Source organism: Saccostrea cucullata, unplaced genomic scaffold (assembly GCF_032062105.1).
Source record: "Saccostrea cucullata isolate Sc308-1 unplaced genomic scaffold, CSIRO_AGI_Scuc_v1 ctg468, whole genome shotgun sequence".
In the NCBI taxonomy this organism is placed as follows: domain Eukaryota; kingdom Metazoa; phylum Mollusca; class Bivalvia; order Ostreida; family Ostreidae; genus Saccostrea; species Saccostrea cuccullata.
The window spans coordinates 474,326-490,182 of NW_026926068.1; the positions used below are offsets into that span (position 1 = coordinate 474,326).

The window sequence follows — 15,857 nt, forward strand, 5'->3', positions numbered from 1 at the left end:
GCGGAATGAAAATAACCCTCAGCCAAATAATCAATGCTTTTAATAGATCTCCCAAGCAATTGGCCAGATAAACTTCACTTTATGTATAAACAATATATCTCTCAATAATTTTCATGTGCTATCAGAGTTGAGATTATGAGTATTGCTTTGTGCAAAGAGGAGTAAGAAAACAATTTTCTTATGTGCAAGGAGAAATGACATTAAAACCAATTTTATATGAGCAAGGAATATGACAAGTAAACCTATTTCACTCAAATGACATGCCAAAATAATCATGATAATGCTTGTACAATAAAATGAAAGTATACATAAATATAATTTATGGTCATTTTTTCAAGATGATTTATTTACGTTTCACAGAAACTTTCCCCATTAATAACAGGATAAAGACTTTTCTCTCATTATAAATCTCGTTTTCTCTGGTTTTAACTGGTATTGCACAAATGCTGCTTAATGTCAGGTATAGATTTTTAATTAACTTATCAGGAAGAAAGGTATTCCGATTTATCCTTGAAAAACATAATTTTTATTATCAAGCATTTTTGGGGGTTGGATGGAGGGGTAGGGGGATGGAAGCTAGGGCACTGTTTATCGTGTACAAGGCTTTCATATATCTTAATACTGTATACAGGGAAATTTTCACCCCCGTTTTATTTTCGCCCCTTTCGCCCTAGCCTCAATTGGGCGAATTTAAAAAGGGGCGAATTCAAAGTATACAGTATAATTTCTTAAACAAAACTGTGAATGGGCGAATTTAAAACGGGGCAAAATTGTTTGCAAATGTGAAAGGGCGAAAACAAAGCGGGGCGAAAATAACCCTGTATACAGTATGATCTTATCCGATTCACAGTGCCGTGAAAAATCATATGCAAAATAATAAATACTTATTAACTTTTTAAAAGACAATTGTATAAATTGATAAAACTATGTGACATACTATATAGCCATCTTTGTTAGCAATGCATCCCCTTGACCTTTGACCTAGAAAATGAAACTTGACCTCTATTTAAAATGACCTCACAAGATTGACATACTTTTGACTTTCTGGTGCCACTGAGGAATGGCAATGATATGATGTAATCCTGGTATTGACTATTGATTACAGAGAATAAATTAATACATCAACTATAGTGTGACTAATCTCTCCCATGTTAACACTTGCTCTAATGTGTCACACGTGCGTCATACGTCACTGTTACATAGTTCAGTGTGATGCAGTTAGGATGAAACTTTTATAATATGTCTCAGTATACTAAGAGTCCACTTTTAAATTGTACACAATAATTTTCACCAAATAATTTTTGGCTCTTGGAAAAGGAGGGGGGTGGGGTGCTAATCCACTTCATTTGTTTCAAGTGTAATAAATAGGTTTAGAACTGACCATAAAAATTTCTTGCTTTGGAAAACTGTGTTTTGATCCATATGGCTTTTAATTATGACTTTGACCCAATACCATCTATCTATAAAGGTTTCTAATCTTCAATGATGAAAAACCATGTTAATCCTCGTGTACTTTACAAACACACACTGAGTACCAGTATGTGAAGCTGTGAAACCCAATGCAAAATACATGTTAACTCCAAACCCAAATATCTACCACATTTTAGTGCATGTAATACGTAAGAAAGGGGTTAACCAGAATATAATCAATATACACAGCCACTACTTACTTTTCTAAAATAACAAACTAATCAGACAACGTCTAAATTACAAATTTCACAAAACATCATTAATTCATCTTTTATTCTTCTAAATCAATTTATTTTCAATCAACTTTAATGCCAATTGACAGGAATGCCTTGTCATTTAATCATATTTAACATTCAGAAAATGACCATAAATTAACTGTATATCATTAGTTTTTCTAAAAATTGTTTGTACATATTTTCACTGATCATGATGCTGATCTTTAAAGCTACCGAATTGATCAAGATATAAAGCCACAACAATATGAATTATTAAACTTGTGTGCACGTTATCACGATCAAATTTAATATTCAAACAAAATTTGTTTCAATTAATTTAGTGTAAAGTGTAAACATGGTAAATAATCCAAAAAAATTACAAGAAAATTTTCTCTGATTTTCCAACAAATTAAAGCAAAAAATTTCCATAATATTACGTTTCAGAAATTAATTTCTTTTGCAATTTTACATTTCTTTTTGCGCAGCTGACTACTCAATAATGCACGTAAATCCCCTCTTATTTCAGAAATGGCAAAATAATGATTCAAATCCCTACACCATATTCTCCACCTCCAACCTTCATCCTGGGCCTGGAGCATCAATATTCCCCGAGTCAGAAAAACGCAAACTGTGTATTAAAAACTATATAGAGATCTAGTGAACTTAATTGAGAAATCCATTTGTAGCCACATTAAATCAAAATTCCCGCAAACTCTTCCAATTTAAGACCCCCTCTTCCTATTCATAAGTTATTAATCTGTGGCACTAAAAAACAGTCAACCAAATCAAAAGAACTATCAACCCGAGTGAATTGTACCGTTCATCAATTTAATAGCCGAGTTCCATTATGTGGAAGATACTTCGAGTGGTGTGATGCTGTAACACTAAAGATGAAGTAAAAGGCTTTGATGGTGACTAATTAATCGTCCTGATCATGACAAAGAAATGCAACAAATACAGACTCAGTGGTGGCATTAATGAAGTTTTATAACTTTAAATAATTGTTTAACTCCAGAATTCCATTGCTTACGCAAATTGATCTACATGAAAAAATGAGGAAACAACATTAAAACAACCAAAAAGGTAATAAAATATACAAAGAATACTTCTCTGAACTCAAATATACCCTCCGTTGAAAGCCTTAATTAGTTATATGGCAAGAAGGAGGACACAAGATTTATCTTCCTTCAATAAGTAAAAATATCTCAGGACAATGAAACAATAAAAATTTTGAATACATTTAGGATGGTAGAAGCTAGAGTAGCTGACTTTAGCTAGGCTAGATATATGCACACTTGTTATGACCAACCTATCATACCTACACCTTCAAGACTCTAGATAGTGCACACTTTATCTACACCAGACATTTGTTTTCAACTTTCATGTCAATGTTTCAACTGTCTTAGGAGGCAAATATAATTCTTTTAATTAAAAACCAATAGTAGACAAAAGTTAAAAAAATCTTCGATCACAGACTCAAAATCAACGTACCCTGAATTCAAAAATGTTTCCAATTTAAAAACTCTATAAAAGAAATAAAATTTTTATGACAGAACCTATTTAAGTGTTTCTTATTAGTAAGATTTATGATGTTTAAATTATCACTGTTTGGTGAAAGGACATCAAAATGCCCAGCCTTCATATCTGATAATCACACCTATCATAAATAAAAGCCATACATAGAAAACACTTTCTGATATTTATTCCTGACTGTCCTCTGACAAGGGTCGGAAGACCTAGAAGAGGAGAGAAAAGGTCATATGGAAATTTATCAGGGCTATCTCTAATAACTCACAGTAAATTGATTTCTTCTCCATAGACTCTCTCTCTCTTCCCTATCTCTCTCCCTCAGTGTATATTGCAAAAACACCAATCAATTTGGTCACAATCAGGAAATAAATCACCGAGGTTGCATATCACCATCTTTACATAAATTAATCTGTCATACCAGAAAACAAGAGAAACTCTAGAGAAAAATCTATACTGCACACAGTCTTAACATTTCACGACATAATGATTCTAGACAGATCCCTCAAACACTTCTCTTTTTCTTTTCTAATGCTAACGAGACACGGTCACAAAGAAAAAAAAAAAACGAGACTTGAATTAAGATTTGCGACCACCACCGGTTATTACCAACAAAAGCCAGCGTATTGATTGGGCGGTCCGTAAATATCGGGACTCGACATTAAAAAAAAACCGGAGTCCCCTCTTCTCCACCTCTGACATTTTCCCTGGCTCAGTCAGACATGGCGGTTCTAGCCACTCTCAGTGGAGACGGCCAATCAATAACTAATAGTTTACACAGTAACGTGTCCATTCTAATTTGTACTCACTACTGAATCGGAAACCCTCTGGCAAGACTGCCCAATAGAATTAGCTAGGGAGATGGATGGTCTCTAATTTTTAGGGGAGAGCTACCCTGCAGCTAGGACATTATTTGGTGCATGTGGAGAGATCATAAATTATAGAGAAAGCCATGATAATGTTACTCCAATCTATGAACAGAGTCTTCTGGCAATCTTTTATCGTATTCTCTAAAAGTGTTGCATATGTTTATAGATAATTTCAGGGAACATGTTATTGTAAAATGACAATTAATGAATGCACCCCCCCCCAAGACTTTCATGGATTTCACTCACAGATCTAGCTAAGACAAATTGTAACACTCAGATATATGGAACACTTTGGTACTCTTTCTAGCAATTGCAATTATACCACTCTATTCAAACAACAACCCCAATACTTTCAAGATTTGAAAACTAACAGTCCAACAGAATTGACTTTCAGTAATGCCTTTATCTGTTTGAACTGAAAGAAATCCATTCTATAGACCATGAGTTGACTATTTTAGAATCTACACTACCAGGGAAGGAATTTTTTTTTAATTCATGAAACATCCTTGAATGCCTTTGAAGACCAACTCTAGCTGTTGTAAGATTTCCCAATTGCAGACAACAGCCACAATATTACACTCTCTATATACCGTTATACCAGCTTATTGAGACACCTTGTGCTGCAAGATGTACAAGATAATTGCAGAAACACAGATTTGCTCTAATGATATGTGCATTAATCATTACTTAAACAAGCAAAAGATTTAAATAAACCAACAGTTATTTAGTTGTGGTTAAGTCATCTAAAACGGAAACAAGTTTCAAAAACAAATTTCTGTTTAACCTTGCTTACGTCAGCAAGAAAGCTCATCTCCCCTCTATTTATTTAGCATAGACCTTTGAGGTTTTGCAAATAATTATATAAAAGCTTGACAAATGAGTCGTACAATGCCGTTTTAGATTTATGAAGTACACAAGGGACCGTAGATGTTTTTAGATTTGTATACACACTGAATATGAATAATTAGGCCTAACTAAATACCTTGTCAAGGGCTCTATTGATTTTTATCGACTGCCACCAAAGGTTAAGGTGAAATAATTTCTCTTTTGAACTGTGAAGAATTCTGCTGTATTTGCGAGACTATATATTGTTAAAATCAATAGAGGGTAATTTAACACTTATAAAGTCCTCATTGAGAATCTTCCCCTTGAAAAACAAGGTTATGTTCAAGTCCATGTTCTGGTTGTCACCAAAATTATAAGCATTTAAAATACTTCAAATTAAGTCAGTGGCATTCTGAATTATAAATATGCCCACATTTGTTTTCTTTTAACATGTGATGTAAATTGAAGCTTTGCTAATTATGCATTCTAGCATACACTGGAAACTGCTCTTGTTACAAAAAAATCATTAACACTATTTTAAATTTATATTAATTCATATATATTTAGTACTTAATTGATCCAGCCTATTCAAGTGCACATTTTAAAAATATATCAAAATTGTGTCAACTCCTCCTTGATCAATTGCCTCAACTGAAAAAAAAAAGAAGCATTGTAACAAAAAATAACATTCACAATAAAATGACTTACTCAATATGTTGCCTCTCAAGACTTTCCACCCATACAGCAAAAAAAAAAAATCACCACCAACAATCCACAACCTTGCACAAAGAGATATAAACTGATAATTAAAACGTCAAAAATCCATCCAAAATCTCCAAGAATGGCCAAATCCCTGGGGGAGAGGTGGGAGTTGCAGGCAGCCTTTAATTCCCTATGACTATTTCAGACCTTTTTTGCCGTAAAAACAGAAAATCCTTATATGGGGAACGTACTGTCAACTTACAACTTTTTTTTTTTCTGGATGAATTCACTTTCTCAGACGTATATGGCTTGTCAGAGCTGTTAGTGCGCTGGTTAACCAGAGTTGTCTACTAACAGTGAACCTCAAACTATCTCATTTACTTCCTGACTTTCGTTCATTCATGTCCTTATTAATATAGACTATAGACGTAAGTATAAAAAGAAAGCACTGCCAATCACTTGTACAGATCATCTAACAGTGACGTACGTCCAACTTTCCATGCAGACGTATATCACTAACTTTTCCAGGCAGGTACCATTTTTCTTTCTTTAATCATGTTAATTTAATTATTTCTTGCATATTCATGATTTATGTTACTTACCCCATGTAATAAATAAATCTGATGTTTCTAGTTGTGGCAGTGTTGCTATACAATCTAAACAATTCTTTGATTTTATTGTCTTGGCTTTTTCAATCAAAGTTGACAACAAGGCTGAATTTGCAGGAATCTGAAAAAGACCACCAAAAAACAAAATTTTAACTTGTTCAGCAAATAAGAAGATATATTAGCTACCACTGCATTTTTTAAATGCACTGTCATCATGGCCATAAGTACGTTACGACTTTCAAGTAGATGATTACACATTCAATATGATTCACAAACTGACACAACTAACAAATTTAACACATGACAATTATTATGATGACCAGTGGGTGGAAATATATAGTCTTAACGAAAATAATGAGGCAAATAATGAAAAGACATAAGGGGGATTGATGGTGACGCAATAGTACATTCAACTCCACCAAGAATCCATATGTTGATTTTTACTGGAGTTTTGGCTGGCTGTAAATCCTATTTACTCTAAACACATATGGCTCAAAATAAACTAAAAACATATGGTAAATCACATAGACAAACATAATGCAAATACCTAAATAGAAGCATTTCTTATCCTATATTAAAGTATTGTAATATAATATGTATATAACTGTACAGTTAAACAGACAAGCAAAGTTTTTACTGGTATCTGAAAAACATGTTGAATTCCACAGACATGTGACTGTCGCAGTGAATTCAAAGTCCTATCTACTTCCTTCATGTATATTTGAACTTAACATTTTGATTGATTATTTGTATGTTGGTTTATGTCCTGTTAGAAAATTTTTATTCATATTATTCATTGTGTCAACACATACAGGAAGGGCTTAAAAGTTACACCTTTACTTGTCACTCAGGGTCAGTGAAGTTTCTTTATTCTGGCAATGCCTACCATGACATGGGGCCTCGGTTTTTAAGATCTTCCACTTCAAAGCTTTTGGTGAAGAAGTTTCTACCTATTTTTATCTATTTGGCCAATAGGTCAGTTTTGGCCCAGTTTCGAACCCATGACCTGATCACAGAACAAGCACTTAACCAACTGGCATTCAATCTTGAATCCTTTAACATCTCAATCAATTGTTTTTTAAGCTTAATGAGATTGACTTCATGAATTAACAATATTTGGCTACATGTACATGATTTCATGCAACTTGAATATTACACAATATACATATTAATTGCATTCCAAGCAAACCCAGACTTTTTTCCCCTTTTTTCTAGGTCATCTGCGGCAGTTTTTGGGTTTCCGCTGGACTTTCTACTAGAATTTGTTATAGCCATCATCTTCAGACTCTAACAGGGAGGTTATGAGCAAAACATGCATCTTGGAGTTCTAACTATAAACAATTTACTATACACCGAACCAAACACACGAACTTTTAGAGTACACAATAGGAAAGTGGTCATTGGAAAGAAGCGCTAACAAAGATCAAGGAGATACACATATGATATGGTATACATATATATCTGATCTATCTTAGGCATGAAGAAATGCAAGGAAAAACAGGAAAATACATGTAAATCTCAACTGCATGGTTCTTAAGTACTCAGACCAATTGAAATTCAGTATTAGGTCAATACAGTGAGAGACGTGGACCTCAAAATCAGTTTCTTCAAAAACAAAATTGCATACATGTACATGTTGTATGTAAGTATACATGCATGCACTAATAATCTAATAGATAGAACCAACCCAAAGACATGATAGGCACGGTCTAAACTTTCAGCCTTTCCCTGTCTGATTAACTTTTTTTCAATGTGGGCACATTCTAATAACAAGGTTACTGGCCTCATTTCCATTCTATTGATTAGATTTTAAGTAAATTAATGATACTCCATCAGGGCTAGATTGCATCACAGTTTTTCATAATGTCAGATAGGCCATTGTCTACTTGGAATCTTCTGCGGAGTTCATGCATGGGACCACCAGAGAATTACTGCAGGCTATTCCGTCGGTCCCTAGGGACCTGTTTTAAGTCAAATACACTTTTATTCTGCGTTTTGCACACTTCTCTTTTTGCAAATTTTTGTTGGAGATAGGCAATTTGATTGGGACATTAGGGAATTAGAATTGCGCTCCATTAGTTAGTGGCTTTTTGTAAATAATCCCTTACTGCCTGATTTGGATATCAACTGGTGTGAAACTTGTTCTATATTGCCTGATCATGTCCTGTAGAAATGCATTTTCCAAAGATTTGATCGACACAAACTGGAGGGACAAAAATGGAGAAATTAGTTCGCTTGTATTGAAATAAGTCCCTTGCACTGAAATAGATTTTACAAACACATGATGAGGAGGAGAGCTTGTTGGACATAATCTTTGCTGAACTGCAAATAGACTTCACTTTCTCATTTCCTCATACCACATATACATGATACATCTAGTATGCAGATCATATAAGAGATACATTAGCACACATAGATTTTATATTCAATAACAGAAGTCATAGGTCAAGATAATGCAGGCTTCCTTTTATTTATGGTGATTGAGTGTAAATGTATACATTTGTGATCATGCAATTTCATCATTGCATCTTCAGATAATTTAATAACTCCAATGCTATCCTATCTCATATCTCCACCCACACACAAAAAATCAATCTAATATGAGAAAAACATTAAAGTTTTTTTCATAGACCAGCTCTATATTGAGGCCTCTAGTCCATTCAAGAGTTTATATTCATTCTCCCAAGTTTATTTCTTCTCCTGAATCTTTCTCAGAATAAAGTCTGCACCTTACCCCCAACCCATCTTGAAGATCTGACCTCTCCTGATTATACAGCAATAAATTTATTTACAAGTACAAAGCAAAGACATTCTACTGTGGGATCCAAGTATACACTTCTAAAGCAGTGAGCATTTACGACTCACAACAATGTTAGCCCCGTGCAGCAAGAGCTATACATGTACAAGAATCCAAATCATGATTTCAGTCTCAAAATGTGCTGTACACTGCATACTTAATCCACATCATTTTACCCGTTTCAAAAGGCCATACACAGTGATATACTTTTAGCTGTACCACACAAACTTAAAAAAAATAATTAAAGTATTTCAAATAATTTGGATTTAAGCTCCTCAATGTCATCTGCAAACACAATTATTTTAAATACATTCATTGACAATATCCCAAGACCTAAATCTTATTTTGAGCTTGCAAGAAAGTATATAAAGAACTTTTTACTGCAACGTGTGTAATCTATACCTCAAAATATCCATTCAACATTTATACCTATTCATCATTCATTTATGTTACATGGTAAACCAACTCTTTTATATCCATCATACTAAAAATACCTATTCAACATTTATACCTATTCATCATTCATCTGCGTGTTATATGGTAAACCAACTCTTTTATCTTCATCATGAATATTAAACCAATAGAAATATGTATATGCTTCCCCTTTTCCTTTTTTTCCCCCTATTTTATGAGCTTATAAGGGCAATCATTGCACATGATGATGATGATTAACTCATTAACTATACCACCATCAAACAAATCTCCAACCAACCAGGGTCCTCAATTACATTCAACCTCTCAATCAATTCCACAACCATGTCTGGCTGCCATTTCTATTTTCTTGGAGAAGAGAAATTGGATATATTCTCATTTAATTTACTATGGCAACTGTACATCAAAATAAAAAAAAAAAGCAATAACGAAATCAACTGATGGGAAATCAATAAAGGCATGTTGAAACAAACCAAAGAGCCTATTATTCTGTACTTCAAATGACAACATAACACAAACTCATTGCTGTGGCCTGTAGTACGTACACAGAAGATAATGTATCTCATTACTGAAGCAACGTTTTGCTCAGTTGCACAAACCTTGGTGATTAGAGGTTGAAAATCTAATTGTTCTTTGTCTATATCCAGAGTAACCTTTATGAATCAAACAAAGTTATATCTGGTTACATAAACCATCTCTTCTGATTAGGGCTGTCACGGGTACCCGAAAAATAATTTGTATAATAGAAGATTTTACTATAAAATGGCGTCGAGAGTTTTGTTAGTAAATTGTCATTAAAAAGGCAGGGTTTCAGATTGGCGTCGGCCATTTGCCAATGAAAGTTTATGAACAGACACAATGGCCGATAATCTTCTGTATGTAAAGGCCAGTCGTATAATTTTTCCTCCATTCAGATCCCATTGTGCAACTGCCGATTCAATCAGCCAATGACATTTTGGTATAAATAGATCTTGACAAAATACTCTATAATTTTATTTCCAAACCCAACTGCAAGAAGCATAAAGTAGTGATGAATGTTTAAAACATCGAAGGAATCCATGTCATGTTGTTGTTTTTGCCGCCATGATTGAATATTGGGTCGGACTAATATCAGGAAACGGACAATGTTGCAAGGTTTTACTAAGGGAAAAAACTAGTCTAGGTAATCTTTAAACGTAATTATACATTAAATATCATCAGAGATACAAGTCTAATTTTTGGATCACTATTTTTAAAAATTATAATCCCAAGAAATAAAAACATTTACATGTAATGAAGGGTGGGACTAATATAAGTTAAATACCCATTGAATGGAATTAAAAAAAAAAAACAATTACCATTTTGTTTCAATAAATAATTTTGTTTAAAAGAAACAAAATAATATTTCCACCTTATTCAAAGGAAAATTAATATACATGTTTGAATATTTTATGTAATAAAATGACTATTTTGTAAACGGTCTGACAGAAATCTGAGTTAGTTTAACTTTTCTATTGGCCTATAATTTTAGGAAGTTTAGGACAGAATGGCCTATAACTTTTCTGGTAAATATGCCAGATGTCCTATAGTTACTTATTTCAATCTGAAACCCTGAAAGGTGATTTAAATAATTTGGTACAGTTGTTGTCTAGTCAGGAGGCTACTTTAAACTACTTATAATGTTGCTATTTCCAAAATTAAATGAGAATATTCTTTTTATTGTTGAAAATAATACAAATAATGAGCTTTTCTTCCATTACCTACCCGACCCGAGAAACCGGAAACCGAACCTCAAAAAATCAGAACCGACCCGACCCGAAAAATTTCGGAACCGTGACAGCCCTACTTCTGATTATTTTCAATGTTTTCAATAAAGAAAAAGATATACTGCCAGATGTTGCATATATGAGGGGTGAGCAATGTTGTCTTTGATATATATGGATTTGTACATCACTGCTGCAAAAGTTTATCCAAGAAATAAGGCAAACCTCTGAACCTAACAAACTGAACAAATTAGAAAAAACTGAACAACTTGGGAACAAAACTGAACAACTTAAGCTTACCGCAAAAACTCTTAGTCATTCACTGTAACAGGTGGTCTTAGCATGTACGGGAACGATCCACTAATTCAATTTTTTACTTCAAACTTCACAAATATATCTGCCCAGTCCCTGCATATCTATTTCATTTTACTGTCCAACTTACTCACTGTGCAAGTGCTAACAGTCCTATTCTTAAATTTCCTTTTTTCGGTCATTAAACATTTTGCAATAGGAGACAACAATGTTGAAATAAAGCTGACGCAGCAAGTGTTATTCAAGGCAAACAGCAATATATACGTATTGATCACTATTTTTTTTCCCCTCTCGATCAGACCCAAGTATGTCATATATTTATACCATACTGTGAATATTGTCCACGGATGCCAACAAAAGCTATATTGGTTTCCACCATATTCTTCACTAGCTAGGTTTCATTAGTGCTTGATTACAAATAGTGAGAGACAGGGTGTTAAAAAATACCCTAGCCGCCGATGAATAGTATCGTCAAATAATCGATGAACCTCATAGAATAGGGGCCAAAATATTTAATTTCCTGTCACTGGAATTTTCCAGTCATTCACCTAACACCAAAAATAGATTGATAAGGGTACACGCAGCTATTTATTGCTCATATGTAATACGACTTTTTAGAGGATACTCTTTTTAAGGATACTGTTTTAGTTAAAAAGTAGGTCACTGACACCAGTAGAAAAATTCTTTAAATACCTTTTCAGACTATATTAGACAGTAAATGTTTCTGAAGATTTCTTCTTCTGTTTTTTATTGCATTTAAAAAAATAAGATGTTATTACATCAAATTCTAACTTCTCAGTTTTCACAATGAGATCTAGAATATTATAATAAAAGAAACAATTATTTAAACAGATATTAAAATTCGCCTTCATAAATAACCTGCTTCAGGTAACTGAGGTAAAGCTCCACCCCTTTACAAAGTCGCGGACCGATTGTACAAACATAATCTACATTCTAGTCCAAGGTCTATAGTGAGGGAGGCACACGCTTCAATGAATTTAAATACATCGCTACTGAAACACTGAATGATTGCTATTTTTGACTGAATAGTTGTGCTATTAATACATAGGGCCAGATCATATGATTCAACATGTGTAAACTAAATTGTGTGATTGGATAGTATTAATAAATAAGGTTCAGTTAACATGGTTAATGCATAGTACATGTTTTGGGTGGGTTTTGTTGAAAATACAACATATCATCAAATATATTTCTGGTTAATAAATTAAATAAATGGCCCCTTTTTCTTTATTTTCTTCTAAAAATAACTATTTAAGATTAATTAACTAGGACACTTGTAATACGTTTTACGTACCTTGTTATGTTACAAGAATGTCCAATGATAACTTTAAAACCTGAAAATGAATAGATCAAATTCATGAAAAAGTACAAACATCTACTATTTAAAGTATCCAACTTGATAAATCTGCAAAATACATGTACAATATCTTATGTAGGTCAGCTACTGCTAGTATACAAGTTCCTGTATCAATGCATGATCATGTATGCTCAATTAGACATGCAGAATGTTTGGAGAATACCCCCTATTGTTACATATTTACCATGTAGTTATATATAGGCAAACACTTCATATAACTTAGGATGTTCATTTTTGTTCATCCTTCAAATCACAGATCAACAATTTACAAATTATGCATTACAAAGCATGTTTCAAGGCATGTTGTAGACTCCAATCTCTATCAAAATGATTCTTCCTTTGTGATTGTAATAATATATTAATTAATCCACAAGAAAACACCGATAGAACCAAATAATTCGTTATCAAAATGGCCTTTGTAAACTTCTATATACACAAGGACTAAATACCATCCTGTAAACTGATATTCAGGCTTGCTGGTTGCTAATATTGTTTGCACATCATCTTTCAATTAACTTCCAATATATCTTCTGATCTATAAAATTACTGATTCTTACCATATGTATAGGATTAATACATTCATTCAAGACAATTTCTGCCTATTCACACATGCTAAATACAACAGACTAAATGACCAATGAATAGATATCTATACGTTCTACATCCAATATTGACAGATATCATATTAATGAAGACCTCAATTATTTTTCTCTGACATCAGACAATTCAGTCTCTTTTTAACCACATGAACAAGTCTAATCTGTGTTTTCCTTATCCCCTACAGCAAGATAAAACAAGACAGCCAAGACTTCATTACAAACCAGAAAAAAAGTGTAAGAAAGATCACCTCTTGGCTAGCACATAAATAATGTACATGACAAATTAAGCATAAAAAAATACTTGGCATGTTAAATGAGGTGTTTCAATGCAATCAATTGCACTGTTACGTAATACCAGATTACAATGATTCCTTGCATATTAGGATTTAAAAAGATTGATCTTTATTCTTTAAAGATATTGGAATATCAATGTTTAATATTAACTCATTGACATTCAAATTCCAGTGAACTTACAATTTTTTTCTGCTTGAAATAAATTTAAATTTCCAAAATGCAACTTCTTTTCAAGAATTAAATCTTTATTTCTGAACAAGTCATTATAAATAAAGTACTTAGGTGAGCATGATAAACTGCCATTGCATGCATATATTCATATTTCTATGCATTCATTTCACACCATGCAAAAGAACATTAAAAAAAGAAGTTTTAGCAGATATATACTGAACAAGTTGTTATAAATTCAGTCCTTATATGGATATAATAAAAAACTGCAGAAAATGAAAATTTTTATTTTGGCTATAAATATCATAAACCCGCATAAGGACACATAACACGGAATAAGTGTACAAGTTTTTTGTATGCCCATTGCATTTCACATAACTTCTTGGGGATCATGCTGTAGGGTTGCAGAAAAACTTGTCAACCAACAGTTATTCTGTTTTAAGTGTCCTAATGCGGATTAATGATATCTATAGCCAAAATTAAATTTTTCATTTTTTGCACTGTAAATTTATAGCCCATTTGGGATATTATATCCCAAACAGACTATTATATCCCACACACCTGATGCGAAAACAAACTCCTATGATCAAGTACCTATCCAATTTTTTAAATAAAGATATTTTTTATCCAATATCATCAAGGAATATCTTATCAGCCGTCTTTGTTCAACTGTCGTTACAAATAAAAATATATAAGTAATGTCACACCCCCTAAATTTTAAAGAATAAATAGACTGTCGACGTAAACATTGTTTACGATATTTGACGTCCGGATACTTCACAGATCACCGGATAGGAGCGACAACCGGTAACCAGATCTAATTTTAACAGTGTCCACTTGACATTTACCTTCTTACAGCTAATTTCTATTCAAATATTCAATGATTCTCTGTGTCCTTAAATAACACATAATTTAAAAACGCAAAAAGCCCACTCTAGCAAATGCTCCTCGCATATCATTTACAAATCCCATAAGCGGAGTTTCAGCCATCGCCATTTTGAACGAAATCCCGGCTCAGATATTTCATTCATGCACAACATGACAGTGATGGTGCAACATATACAACCAGTGAATTCCCAACGGGTAGAGTCCTTTATAACATACCGTAAAATATTGCAATTATCCGAAATTTTACAGGTGATAACACTTACACTGGAACGAAATTACGATGTATCCTCCTCTAGTCTCATGAACACGTTTGTAAACAGACATTTCATTGGTTAAAATCACTTGGTCGTAATCTCCGTAGATACTTTGACGTCAATTATTTCCCGCCAAATTTAGAATTGAACCCGACCCTATACAACTTATTTGATTAATAAAAGTTACAAATTTTATTAGAATAAGATTGAATCATAAGGCGAATAATATTGTTTTGTTTATATTCACATTTATCGTTTTTGACAAGTTGCTTTTAGTATGTGGACAACAAACACCGACCTCTGGCTCCGATTCATCACAGATCAATTTTTTTGTTTGTACAATGTATTTATATTAACTTCAATAATACATATATATGCATAGTATAGATTCTGATATCTGATATGTTGTTCGTCTTTATCCATTTCAATTTTTTTTCAAAATGTTTCTTTGAGAGAGACAGACAGAGATAAACCACTTCATAGTTTGTGATAGAGTTAGATCCTCCTCTTATAATATCTTTGATTGTAATAATATTTTCCAAGACTTTATGAAAGCCAAAATATTTACATTTTCATTTTTTAAAAATATATTCTTTGCATGCAGAGAAAAAAGTTGTCTAATGATCGACTAGGGTGAACAATGATGTACATGTAAAGATAAAACATGAATTATGAAATGAATTATAATTAACTGAATGAAATGCATGTTTTGTGCCAAGTCATCGGATAAATAATTTTAAGGTTTGAAATCATCTTTTTCATCCTTTTCCCTGTGAT

The 15,857-nt window shown here is 32.9% G+C and overlaps 1 protein-coding gene across 7 annotated transcripts in view; it reads right to left on the reverse strand.

Annotated features, from left to right (window-relative positions):
- The window catches only part of LOC134270668 (plasma membrane calcium-transporting ATPase 2-like), a 53,717-nt gene extending 47,380 nt beyond the window's left edge, over positions 1-6,337 (reverse strand). For 6 of the 7 annotated variants that reach the window (XM_062752907.1, XM_062752911.1, XM_062752909.1 and 3 more), the window contains exon 1: positions 6,211-6,337. The gene's annotated coding sequence lies outside the window, so the exon portion shown is untranslated. Of the gene's footprint in view, positions 1-5,614; positions 5,639-6,210 lie in introns of those variants that run through there. The other variant, XM_062752906.1, reaches the window with a different exon arrangement.
- Between the last annotated feature and the right edge of the window lie 9,520 nt (positions 6,338-15,857).